Here is a 14,113-nt window from a genome sequence, read left to right as displayed (position 1 = left end):
CAGGCAGCAGGTGTTGGCAAGGAGGGAAGGATGAGGGCAAAGGGAGCAGTTATAGAAATGGAAAGTGGTACCGTCACTCTGGAAGTCCATGTAGGGTTTCTGAAAAACTGAAAATAGATTATTCATATGGCCCTGCTGTCCTGTTCTTAGTCCCATGCATTCATCTTTGCTACTGCACTGTTCCCAAGAACCAGGAACAAGAACTAGTTCAAATATCCATTGGCAGATGAAAGGATTTAATAAAGAAAAATGTGTTTTATAAACACTGTGTGGTTTTTTTTTCATATGTAGACTCCAAATTTAAGCACAAGCGCGCGAGAATGGCACATGAGTGTTAAGGGGAGCCCTGAGAGAAAGAACTCTCTTTTTTTTTTAAAAAAAAAATATTTTATGTGTGTTTTTCTTGCATGAGCATATGTGCATAGTGTACACGCTTGTTGTCTATAGAAGTCAGGAAAGGGTGCTGGATCCCCTGGAACTGCAGGTACAGACAGTTGTGAGCTGCCATGAGGGTGCTGGGAATTGAACCTGGATCCTTTGGAAGAATAGCAAGTGCTCTTAGCCACTGAGAATCTCTCTAGTCCCCGAGCAGGAAGAGAGCATCAGGAAAGGGAAGGGGAAGGAAAAGGGAGAAGTGGAGTTCCTCTGACGTGAGAGCAGAAGGTGGGGTATGTGGAAGGAAGGAGAATAGCCACATAAGGAGGGCTGTAAAAGGAGAAAGCCTGGCAACACGTGTATGTGATCGTGTTGTAATGAAGCCCATCACTTTGTATGCTAACCCAAAAAATTAAATAGGGTGTAGCATGGTGGCATATGCCTTAAAGGCAGGAGGATCTCTTACCAGTTTGAACACAGCCTGATCTACATAGTGAGTTCTAGGAGAGTCAGAGCTACATAGCGAGATTGTGTCTAAAACAAACACTAACAAGACACATACATAAATTAATTAAAAAACGAAAAACAGAGCAAGTGAGCCGAAGAGCACCAGACGGGCCTGCCTGCTCTGAGTCCCTGGAACTGGAGTCGGAAAACCCTGTTAGCACTTTATTCGGCGTAACAGAGAAACCCTGTCTACTCCTCATCCTCATCCAGGCAGGCGAACATGAGGCTGTTGGGAAGGCTGCAACAGATGGGCGAAGTCTGTTGATTACAGTTAACGGAGCCTCCCTGGGTCCGGAAAAGGTCAGGAGATGTGTATGAGGAAGACGCGTGAAACGCTCATGGCTCTGTGGGTTCGTGAGACGGCTCAGTTCGAGAGAATGCACTGCTCTTGCCGAGGACTGCAGTTTGTTTCCCAGCACCCACGGTGACTACCAACAATCACCTACTGTAGCTCCAGGGAGATCCAATAATTCTGGTGTCTGAAGGCGCCTGCACACACATGTACCGGCTCCCCCCACCCACCTCAGCCCACCCCACACACATAGACATAATTTGAAAATACATATCCTTAAATTTGAAATTTTTAAGCTCACCATTAAAAAAAAATTGATGAAATGAATTCCTGAGAGACCCGAGACCTGTATTTAAAACAAAAAAACCTCCCCAGAGATCGAGGAAGTAGTTCTGCATATTGCAACACTGTGGTCTCCGAAGAGCATCCATGCACATGTGATATTTAGACAACAAACGCGGATAATGGGAGACTTGGGTGTGTATAAAGATAGGCTTGGTTTCCTGCAGCTCGCAGATGCTGCTAACGGGAGGGCTCTTGATTCCTTTCGCCTTCTTGATTGGATGGCAATGGCCTGGAAAATAAAGCAGTTGTTTTGAAATAAGCACCTTTATACCCTATCAAGGTCAACCCTTTCTCTTGATGTACTTAACTAACCATGTAAAATATTACATCAGCGAGCCTACAAGGCACTTAGAGATATATCCACATTTGCATAATGTCCTCTGTAAGTTGGTCTTTGGTCCTTAAGGGTGTTTAGAATAACTGCATGCAAGAATATACTTAATCCAATCTCATTTTAGCTTTTGCTCTTTTAAGATTTCAAAATTAATAAATCCTCCCGATACTCCAATTACCATGAGCTTTTATAGGCATAACTTTGTAACTTTAACCCATTTATGAACATACCCCACAGGCAAATGTACTAATGAATAGGAATAACATTAGAAGTTTAAAAGATCGTCTCTTTATGAAGTAATGTAAGAAAATCCTGTTAGCTGGATCAAGTACAAAAGTGTGATTTCTTAAAAAATAGAAAATCCATCACAAAATTACATGTAATTACAATAACCAAAGGATAGAAAGTAAGAATAGTTGGAGTACCATGCATTATTTAACTTGGTACATGTTATCACTTGCTTGCATATGGATGAAAGCAGGGAGAAGAAGCTGACATAAACTCTCTGCCTGTGGCTAAAGAAATGGTGGGATTTTGTGCCCCACTTCCTTGATGTGAATTCTTGACCAAATCTATTGACATACCTTAGATAGAAGGTACGTCTGGCCACTTAGCCATTACCTCCCACACTCGCCTTTACACACACACACACACACACACACACACACACACACACACACACACACACCACTGCCTTTTATTCTGAGGTTGCATTCCAGAATAAATTCAGTGTTGGTTGTCTTTCTCAGAACAGAAAGAAATGCTAACTTCAGCGTGATCGACACATGGGATTTCTTTTTTAATCAAGTCAATAAACTAGCCACACACTATCATCGTAGGCATGCTTGAAGAGGAATTTCTATCACCTGAATTATTTTATAGTGATTTCATTCAGAGTGTCGCTACTAAATACCGCATTGCAAGGAGTCCTGCTATACACACCTCCAGTCTTCTGGAAAGGACCCTGAGACACAGAGGGGATGCGTCACTTACCCAATACCACACAGCATCTGCCTGAGTAAAAAACAGAATTGATATTCACAAACACTCCAGTTTACATGGCTCACCGAGCTCTCCACTCCCATCTCTCTCTCAGACACAGATACATACTCACACAAACACTCATGTAGATACACACTCATGCACATACACAGTCATCACACACACACTCACACACATACACATTCTCACATACACATACTCATCATATGTACAAACTCACATTTACACTCAACACATACACATACACACTCATATATACTCATATACATTCACTCACACACATTTACATAACTCACACTTACACTCAACACGTACACATACACACTCATATATACTCATATACATTCACTCACACACATTTACATAACTCACACTTACACTCAACACGTACACATACACACTCATATATACTCATATACATTCACTCACACACATTTACATAACTCACACTTACACTCAACACGTACACATACACACTCATATATACTCATATACATTCACTCACACACATTTACATGCATATGTTCACACAAACACACACATTCATGCACACACATATGCTCTCATGCAAACTCACACACTCACTCTCACATACACGTGTGAAGCTCAAGAGTTGTCATAAAGATTTTGGAAGGAAAACTGTAAAAGGCATGACGTGGTAGTGTTTGTCTAGCTGGGCACCAGAGCAAGACCCCAGCGTAAGGATGATAGGATCCTACGAAGGGGCGTGTCTAGCATCAGCTCTGGGGCTGAGATCTGTGGTGCAGAAGGTGGAGAAGCAGCGACAGGTTAGATGTTTCCAGATGGAAACAGAGGTTGATTTCTGCACACCACTCCTGAAATGGGCATCAGTAACACTGCCGACAACTGTCTCGGAAAGCTCCAGGACAACCAGAAGTTTATGTGTTTCTTGTTTTAAGTGAAACAGAAATGTGAACAAAAGTTTATATTCAAAAGCTAAGTGCAGCTCTGGAGAGAAGGCTCAGCAGTTAAGGACACTGCTCTTCTGGAGAACCCAGACTCCGTTTCCAGCACCCACAGGGTGGCTCCCCACTGTCTGTAGCTCCAGTTCTAGGGGTCCTTTGCCCTCTTCTGGCTGCCGCACCCTGCACACAGGTGGTGCACAGACATTCGTGCAGACACCCTCTTGTGGCTTGCACAGGCACCTGTGCACATACACATAAATAAATAAACATATCCTCTAAAAACTCTAACTGAAGATGCAGATGGTAAAGAAGTGGAATTACCTAAACGTTCAATAACTGGAAACTTTAGGGAAGAGACGGTGTTCGTGTGATTACATATTTAATGTCATAGGTAAGTTCTTTGTTTGTACTGGCACATGGAAAAAGAAAAGAACATAAATTTATTCAGTAAAATTATCCCTAATCCATATGTTAAAATACTAGCAATTTTCTGTCTTGGAATTATGGAAAAGTTATGATAGAGTTAACATTTTAGTTCTTTCTGACATTTTCCAAATTCTCCGTGACAAGTGCATATTTCTTGCATAATCAGAAGCACTTTATAAATTGTTGTTCAGCTCCTTTTACACTGTTGGGGAGACAAACCAGTGACAGGCATCACCTAGCAAGAGAAGATACAGGCTATGACAGGACCCTCATCGTAGCAATATTTAGAGAAAGAAAAAATTTGAAAATAAAACCGTTATCAGTAGTAGAATAGATGGATAAATAAGCAATTATGATAAATCTTAGTATAATAACAATTCTTATTGTTGCTGCTATTAAGTCTCTTACATCTATTGGCCCTCACATGGTAGATAGATACACTTCAAAGCACATCAAGCTTGGTTACTTTTCAGCTGTTACTGTAACTCCTTGAAGTTGTGCTTGTGTCAGTCAGGGCTCTCTAGAGCTGGAGAGCAAACAGGTCTATGAGGGCATTGGTGAGACCTGCTCAGCAGTCCATCCTGGCCAAGTGCAGGCTGGAGAGGCCAAGATGAGGTAACGAGGCAGCCCCACTAGGGGCCGTCATCACAGGTCCACATCCAAAGGCTAAAGAAACCTGGAATCCTGTGTTCACAGGCAAGGACGGAAAAGGGGGTGCTCAAGAAAAGTGGGCCACACCTGCTCTCAGATGCCCCTTCCTCTGCTGCTACTTCTGTCTTGTCCGTAGACTATTGACAGAGACAGCAATGCCCAGGTACGTGTTCCCCCCTCAACTGACCCAGGCACCAATGACCTCTGGAAATCCCCTCACAGACACACCTAGCACACAAACACATCCAGTGTTCTACTAATTTTCTAGGCATCTCTCTGTCCAGTCAGATTGACAACCAAAACCGACCTTTAGAATGCTGTTTCCAGCTGAGCCACTGCATACATAACACTCACCGCATTTGGCTTTTTATTACTTTGCACTAATGCGATTGTTGGCTGTGTTCATATCTTACGTATTTTTCTCTTCAGCATTTAAAGAGTGAGGTATTCTGATGTGCTGATGCGGAACAGTACCTGTAGCACACTGAGACACGCGCAAAGCAAAACCACAAAAGAGGACACTGAGCAAGTTCATGTTTTTGTGTGTTCAGAAAAGTATGAAGGCTCAGGATAGCACTCACTGGTACAGCATTTGCCAAGCATGGCAGGCCTTGTGCGATGCCCAGGGCTGGAAAAAGAATTCCTTCAGGTACATGTGGTGGCTCATAGCCTATAATTCCAGAATTTGGGAGGTGGAGACCCGAGGAAGTCGAGTTTGAGGCCAACTTGGGCTACATATTGAGTTTCAGACCAGCCTGGGCTACATAGAAAGACCCTGTCTCAGAAAAAGAAACAAAAACGTTTATAAAAGTCTTTGCAAACTTCTGTACATAGAATGCAAGGGCTAAACTCAGTTAATCAAATTTTTGGTCAGGGTGATAAGCGTTGAAATGATACAAAGAATTTCACATTTTACTTTATACACTTGTAACTTTTTATAGATGTGTATAATCAAAACATTATTTTAATGGAATGGTGATAAATAAAATTAGCCTGACTTTCTACAAGATAAGTTATATAAAATATAACCAAGCTAGAGAAAGTGCCATAAAGCACCCAATAGACTGTGAGCCTGCAAGGCCACAGTTGTGTTCTGTTGCCTTCGCTAGTATTAGACGCAGAGCGCTGTGGGCGCATCCTTGACTAGAGATGCTTAGTGAAGAGCGAGAGCTGTGGTTTGGGGCCCGAATAGAGCAGATGAGTCCAGCAAAGGGGGCACCTTAACAGGAAGGGGATCCTGAAGACTACTGAGAACAGCTACAGACAGCCCCTGCGGACTTACAGGCCAGGAAGGAGCATGGGAGGGCACAGTGTTGGAAGATAGGATGACAAGAGAAACACCCATAGACAGTTAGGACTATTTCAATGCCAAGTACTTAGTAAGAACCAGGTCAAATGTGGAGAACGCAGAGGAAGGAATGTGTCAGAACAGAGTTCATGTTAATATCAATGAATACACAAATAGATAAAATGTTTAAAACAAACAAACAAAACCCAAGAAGGCCTGAGACACTAGATATCACAAAAACTCAAAGCGGCTGCATCCCGTAACAAACTGTCCCTGTAGGTCCAGTGCTAGGGTTAAGGTTACAGCAGAATGCAACCCATAACTACATTTGCCCCTTAGGCCCTAAAAACCCACATTTCCACCTCTTTTATCCTATGCTTTTGTTTGTTTGTTTGTTTGTTTTTGTTTTTATGTAGCCCAGGCTGACCTCCAATTGGTAGTAGAGCCAAGGTTAGACTTGACTTCCTGGTCCTCCTGTCTCTCTCTCTCCCCAAAGCCTCAGTGGGCATCAGATCGGAAGAGGTTTAGTCAGTGTTGCTGTTAGTGCAGCCTAGGCAGGAGAGACTGCTTTGGTGTGCTGGCAGGTGTGAGCAGAAACCGCCAACAATGGTGACTATCAACAGCTCACCACTGGCAAAGCCTTCTCTCTGCAGAAAAGAAGTGATTCTTACATCACAAGCAAAAATAGTTTCCTCTTGTTTCTTTTGTGTTTCTATTCATGGTTTTGGGGGCCTCATGAATTAGTGGGCCTGAGGAATATTATGCAATACTCAACAATTAACCTTGTTCTTACATTTGAGGATATAAATATAGTATTCAAGTAGGAAAGATATTTATACAGCTCAATTTTAACAAAACTGCTTAAAGAATGAATGCTTATAAAATTAAATCAAAATTGAGTGTTTGTCTAGCTTAGTAGGTGTAGGCACACAATCCCAAACCTGACGCCTGAGTTTGACCCCTGGAGCCTACATGGTAGGAAGAGAACCTCCTCCTGCAAGTGTTCCTCTGACAGCGCAGCTGCTCCATGGCACACACAGGTATACGCAACACAGATAAATAAGCGCAAAGTTTTATTCTAAAGGATGTTTGTCTAAGTAACTTTGCTCTTAAATGTTGTTATTCAATATTATCTGTATCTTAACGGTGTTATAGGAATTTAATTATTTTAGAGGGAAATTTTTGAAGATATATTGAATATAATTTTCATAATTATCAAAATTTTTAATTTTGAAGGGCTGCGGATTCTAACTTAATTAGAGTGCTTGTCTTGTATGTATGTAGACCTGGGCTCAGTTCCCAGCACTGAGCAGTGGTATAAGCTTGTAATCCTAGCACTCAGGACTTGAAGGCAGGGGATTAGAAGTTTAAAGCCATTTTTAATCAAATGGAGCATTTGAGGCCAGCCTGTGCTACATAAAATCCTGACTCAACAAAATATTTTTCATTTTTGTTTTATTTCCAGTTACATTTTTCTGAAAACATGTTCAATTTGCTTTCTCAAAGACCATAATATCATTTTATAATTTTAAAATTGTTTTTGTTAATAGACTATAGATTGTATAATAATCCTGGCTATAGCAACACAACTTGTAATTTTGCTAGAAAGACAAAAATAAATATATACACACAATAATATATTAAACATGTTTGTGTTACTGTATGCATGGATGCTGGTTTGTTTTGTGTCGGCTTGACACAAGGTGAGATCCGAGAAGAGAAAACCACAGCTGAGAAAAGACCCCTTCTGATTGGCCTGTAGGGAAGCCTGCGAGACATTTCCGTGATTGATGATTGATGTGGAAGAGCCCAGTCCACTGTGGGCAGGTGGCCCTGGGTTGTTTAAGAAGGTAAACTGGGCAAATCAGCAAACAGCCTCCTCCATGGTCTCTGCTTTGAATCCTGCCTCCAGGTCCTCTCTTCGACTTCTCGCAGTGACAGCGTGTGTCTTGGGATGAGAAAGCCAGACAGATGTCTTCCTTCCCTAATTGCTGTTCATCACAGTCTTTAGCACAGTGCTAGAGAAACCTAGCTAAAAATACATGCCTGCACACACACACATACACCATACACACAAACATGTATACATACACAGACATATGTTCATACAAGACACACACATGGTCCTACGTGCACACGCATGCACAAACACAGACACACATGTACACATACACGCATACATGGACATACATGTAAGTACATGCACAAACACAGACACATGTACATATACACAGACACACATACATGAACATACATTTAGACACATGCACAAACACAGACACATATACACAGATACACACATGCATGTGTACACACACATGCATACATATGCATGCACACACCTTTATTGCTCACCAACCCATCACAGAATGCCCAGACATGTGTAATTGTGATTAAAGTCAGCTGTCTTTGGCATTTTGCCAACTTTGAGTCCTTAGTAAACTATAGCTTTGTCTATTTCTCTTGTCATTTTGTATGATATTATCCTAAAGTATTATTTCTTAAGGCAAAAAAGAATATAATTTACTCAGTGGTTTATAGACTTGAATTCTTGCAACTTGGCCATTCATAGGCGACAAGGCCTGTGGCCCACTGCTTTCCTCTTTGCTCTTTGCTCTGCCCTCTTAAGCGATACAGACAGTTGGATTCGAGCAACGGTTAACAGAAGACTCTATTTAAGGCACTGAGGGTAGAGAGAAAGGAAATAGACATGCTAAGGATAACAATGATTATGAATCTGGAGAGCCTCCTGACAAGGGGGACATTGGGAGAAGGTGTTTCATTCTCTCATCCTGTACAAACCTGCTAGGCAAGAGTCACTATAATAACCGAAGCCTAAAGGAAATACACATTGGGAAAAATTACCATTATGATCGACGTTTCAGGGAAGCCCTGGTTTGATGGTTCTGACTGTCACAATGCCCCAACTGAAGAGACAGGCAATGACGGCAGACAGAGGACATTTAACTAATATGCAGCTTGGGAAGAGGAGCTAGGAAAGGAGTTCAGTGTCTGAAAGTTTGTCTTCAGGTCTTAAGTAGAAGAATTCTTGCATGGGGCAGGAAGTCAAAGTGTGACTTAGTTGAGCACCATCTGGGGTCTCCTTCAATGTGGTCCAGTAGGCCTTATTTTTTTAAAGGACCAGCTGCTTCTTGGGGAAGAGCTGTACCCTTTAAAAAAAATCTTTATTTATTATGTATACAATGTTCTGCCTGCATGTATACCTGCATGACAAAAGGGGACACCAGATCTCATTACTGTGAGCCAACATGCGGTTGCTGGGAATTGATTTTAGGACCGCTAGAAGAGCAGCCAGTGCTCTTAACTGCTGAGTCATGGGGGGCGCTCGGGGAGACTTTCGTTCAAGGATCTATCATTCCTGGAATTTAAAGTGTCTATAGGTTTAGGATAATGACGGGAGGCCTTTGGGTGCATCTAGAACAGGACACTGTGGAAGTTGACTCTTACCTTTGTGCCCTTGGCCTTAAAGCAGAGAAAAGAGCTTCATGTCCCAGTGACTAAAGCCAACTTCAGGGTCATGGGTTTGTTTGACTTATAGGTTTTAGTCTGTCATCAAGGGCGCCAAGGCAGAAACTCAAGGAAGGAACCTGGTGGTCGAACCTAAAGTAGAGACCACTGAGGAATGGTACTTACTGGCTTGCTCCCAGGCTCACCCTCAGCCCAGGCCTACAGATTGGATGCAGAGCATGGAAGAGGTAAGGGGTGTGGGATTGCTGGCACTGAATATGAAGTCAGTCCCTGAAATGTCCTGCACGTAATGTCAGTAAGAGCCAGAATTCCTTTCATTGCTATAGCTACCTGTCTTGTGATAATGCAGCATGGCCCAGAGGAGAGGTCATTCGATCCGCAGTTTGTATTCACGTTGCATAGTGGTCCAAGTGTCTCGGTATGTTATCAAGTTCCCTCTGTAGCTGCAGAGAACAGAAAGGAGGAGGCTCAGAATGTGCTCAGACCGCTCAGAACATTTCAGACATCCAAGGGAAGCCCCCTTCAGCTTCAGCAGCTCCCATTTTTTCTTCTTACTCCTTGGGAACCGGTCAGAGCTTGTTTTCAACTTCAAAAGGACGACCTCTTAGCCTCTTTCCGTCTGAATTGTCTTCCGCTGAGAATGTGTTATTGTCCCTTGAAGGTTTGCGTGTTGACGGCTTGGTCTTTAGTTGCTGGTCCCGGTAAGTGCTTTAGGGAATGGGGCTGGAGGAAGCAGGACCCTGGGGATGTACTGTCCCTCATCCTTTCCTGCTCCACCCCTCCTATTCCTATGCCTGAGAGAAACTTCCTAACTTCACCACACTCCCCCTACCCCACCATGGGGCTAGGCCCTGCCTCAGGCCCAGAAGCATCAGAATCAAGTGACCATGGTCTAAAGCCATGAGCCCAAATAAGCCCCGCCTCCTGGAAGTTGACTTTCTCAGGGACTTTGTCACGGCCACAGAAGCACAGCTAACATAGAAAGTTCATAACATTTCCTACCTTGACCTAGAATTAGATCCCATGATTAATCGTTGAACTGAATTTTTTTATTTATTTTGATTTTTTTCTGTTATGTGTGTCTGTTTCACATAAAAAAAATTATTTTTTTAAAGGTTTATTTATTAAGTATACAATGTACTGCTGGCAAGGAAGGCACCAGATCTCATTACAGATGGTTGTGAGCCACCATGTGGTTGCTGGGAATTGAACTCGGGACCTCTGGAAGAGCAACACAGTGTTCTTACCCTCTGAGCCATCTCTCCAGCCCCGAAAAAAAAAAAATCATTGGAAGCATTCATTTCTACTGTGGAGTTAGTTTTTGGTTTGTTGACAATCAAATTTGAATTTGGAAACACCTGGCTTTCACATGCACTGATTGTCTCACCGAGTTAAGAGCATCCAGAAAAGACTGCCTCTTTGCATATACATATCACGGGAAAATCCCGGAAATGACGGATAAAATATTCCCCAGCCTCCCACGTCTCCTTTACTATGGAAGATGAGTTTGCATTTTAAACATAACGTGGTCTGAATATTTATGATGCTCTGCATCACTTCATGTTCCAGAGAGAGTGAGATCAAATCCCAAAGCAGAGGCCCCGGCCCAGAGCAAGGCCTTGTCATTTTTCATGAGGATATAATCCAACTCTAGAAGTAGCCACGGCTTAAGTATGCCAGATTTGGGGATAATCATTTTTTTTAAGTGACTGAATTTTTAATCAACTCTTTTCCAGCTCGGAGAATCCCATATGGCCCCGGGTCATTCAGAACATGGGAATGTTTTGACATTGTATATTACTTTTGTTTCTCCCCCACATAGTAGAGCCACAGTCCTCTGTTTGGGAAGCTGCTCTCTGTGGAAGCTACCCCCAAGAGCCTGCTGATATCTGCTGGCAAAGTGATCCGAGCCAGTCATGCGTGAGGAGTCTCCTGCCTGATGTTTTGGCATGTCACGATCATGCACCGCTAAGTCTTTGTCAGGAACAAACCTGTTGCCAATGTTTGTTGCTTGTGCCCGTTGTTAATAATTGTCCCTTTCCCCACCCCAACAGCAATCAGCCTGCTGTAAATGGTAAGGGAGCTCCATCACGGCTCTCCTCCCCTGTACTTGCAAGAGTGAAAACAGAAGGGATATGGGAGATGGAAATCCTAGTGTATCAGATCACTTCCAAAAAAAACCTCATTGGCATGAATTCCTGCATCTAGAGTCCTTATATTCTACTCTGACCCTTTGGCAGAACTGGGAGATATTGAGAAAAACTGTACTGGTGGCCTTTCTCCCTGCTTAACTGTGTCTGGGGATTAACTGGGGCATCAAGGGATTTTCAAATTCCCCCCTGTGGATGCTGATGTGGAATAAAAATTAAGAAATTCTGTCTTTACTCGGTGTAATGTTCTGCATTGTATGTGTGTGTGTGTGTGTGTGTGTGTGTGTGCAAGTAATTTTATTTATTTATTTGGGTGCCATGCACAGGGGTCAAAGGACAATTTGCAGGGGTCAGTTCTCTCTTTTCATCATGGATCCCGGGGCTCAGACTCAAGTCTTCAGGCTTCATGGCAAGGGCCTTGACCCACTAAGTCATTTCACTGGTCCTAAGTAAGGTTCAAATTTTAATCATTCCCTGTTTTCTACTTGGAATCATTAAACTGTTCTTTTTTAAGCATAATGGGATCCGATGACATCAGCAAGCCAGGACCTCTTGGATCAGCTGTCTTTTATGAGACCGAGCAACTCATGAGGTCTCTTCTAATCTCGTTTTTATGTTTCTGGACTCTGGGGAACTTTGTGACTATTATGAAGCTGCCCACCTCAGTTCCTGGCACTTCGTAGTAGCAGCTCAGTACGTAGTTCTGTCTCGTTTCTATTGGTAACCGTGGGGGTTATCACACTCAAAGGGGTGAGCTGATTTCCCAGCACTCTTTATTTTACGCAGATGTTGTCAGTGGCATTCTTACAGTCTTGTTGGCTTTAACTGAACCACGTGAGAACACGCTCTTCTAACTCTTCCCCTTGTTTACTTCTCACCCTTTTCTCCACCACCAGATAAACACACGGAGAAATGAAACCTGGGTTCAGGAGGGTCTGCATATGGACAGTTAGAAATAGGAATACTGTTCAGGAGTCTAGGGCTGGACTTCCCGCCAGATCCCAGTTCTTTCTCAGGTTTTCCCATGATTCCAAAGATTCGTGGTAGACTACAACAGCTTTAGATATAGGAATTTATGGCTATGATTTTTTTTCCACTTTATAGAGTTTCAGGCACTCTGTAACTCCTCCATCATCCAAATGGAAAAATTCCACCAGAGATTAATTTCTTGCCTACATGGCACTTTAAAGATTAAAATGGGCTACATTAAAAAAAAAAAAACCAAAGCTTTAGCTGTAGTGAAGAACAGAAAAATCACTACGAGAAGAGGCAATAACAAGTGAGTTCACCAGAAGGTGAGTGAGCCTTGCTAAAAATGAGCTACATTGATTATTATAAACTTAGATTGTCTGTCTTGATCCCTTGAATATCTGTAGCTCTCTGATTGAGACCTAGCTGAAATCAAAATTCCAGGCAAAGCTGCTGTGTTTATACAGGGCCAGTCTATTTTTTAAATGAGAAAAATCAAGGTAAGTTAGTTCTTAGGTGACATTTAAAGTATGTACTCTTTCCCATTCACACACACACACACACTCACACACACACACTCACACTCACACACACACATCGATTTCACATTTGAGTATGGCACCGTTGATAGTCATCTACAGTGACCAATAATCATCTGCCTGAGAAAAGAAACTTTTCTGCCTTTGGCCTCCAACACGCTTTAGAGCTGTTAACAAAACATGCACTGGTACCAGCGTAGATTCTGATCCTTTCCTGCCATTCACAGAGATTCTGAAGTTCTGCTGAGACATCCTGTTTGGATCAAATAGCAAGCCAAAGACAAGTTTGCTGAAAAAGTGCAAAGTCGGAGAGAAGGATGTCTTGAGTTGGCATCATAGAGTTTGTCCTTCCTGAAAGGCCATCATCATCCCTTGGGACAACAAAATCTCAAAGTTTTGCTAAGGCTGAAGGTTGTCATTTTTTAAGAAAACTTTGCTGCTACAATTTGCCCTGAGCAATTCCCCTCTAGGCTTCATGTGTTGGTTGGTTGCGATTTTACTCTTTGACTCTTGATTCTTTTGGCACTTTGGGAGCCTGCCACCCAGCTCTCAAATAAATCACCCCTAGTCTTATTATTACTTATGAATGCCCAGCCTTAGCTTGGCTTATTTCCAGCCAGGTTTTCTTAAATTGTCCCATCTACCTTTTGCCTCTGGGCTTTTTCTTTTTATGTCTTTCACTCTTGCTCTGTGGCTGGCTGTGTTGCTGGGTAGCTGGGTTCTAGCATCCTCTCTCCTTGTTCTTTTGCTCCTCCACCCTCTCAGATGTCTCCTCAGACTTGTCTCTCCGCCTGCCAGCCCCGCCTATCCTTTCCTGCCA

This window comes from Microtus ochrogaster, chromosome 17, assembly GCF_000317375.1.
Source record: "Microtus ochrogaster isolate Prairie Vole_2 chromosome 17, MicOch1.0, whole genome shotgun sequence".
In the NCBI taxonomy this organism is placed as follows: domain Eukaryota; kingdom Metazoa; phylum Chordata; class Mammalia; order Rodentia; family Cricetidae; genus Microtus; species Microtus ochrogaster.
Note: the sequence above shows the minus strand (reverse complement) of the source record.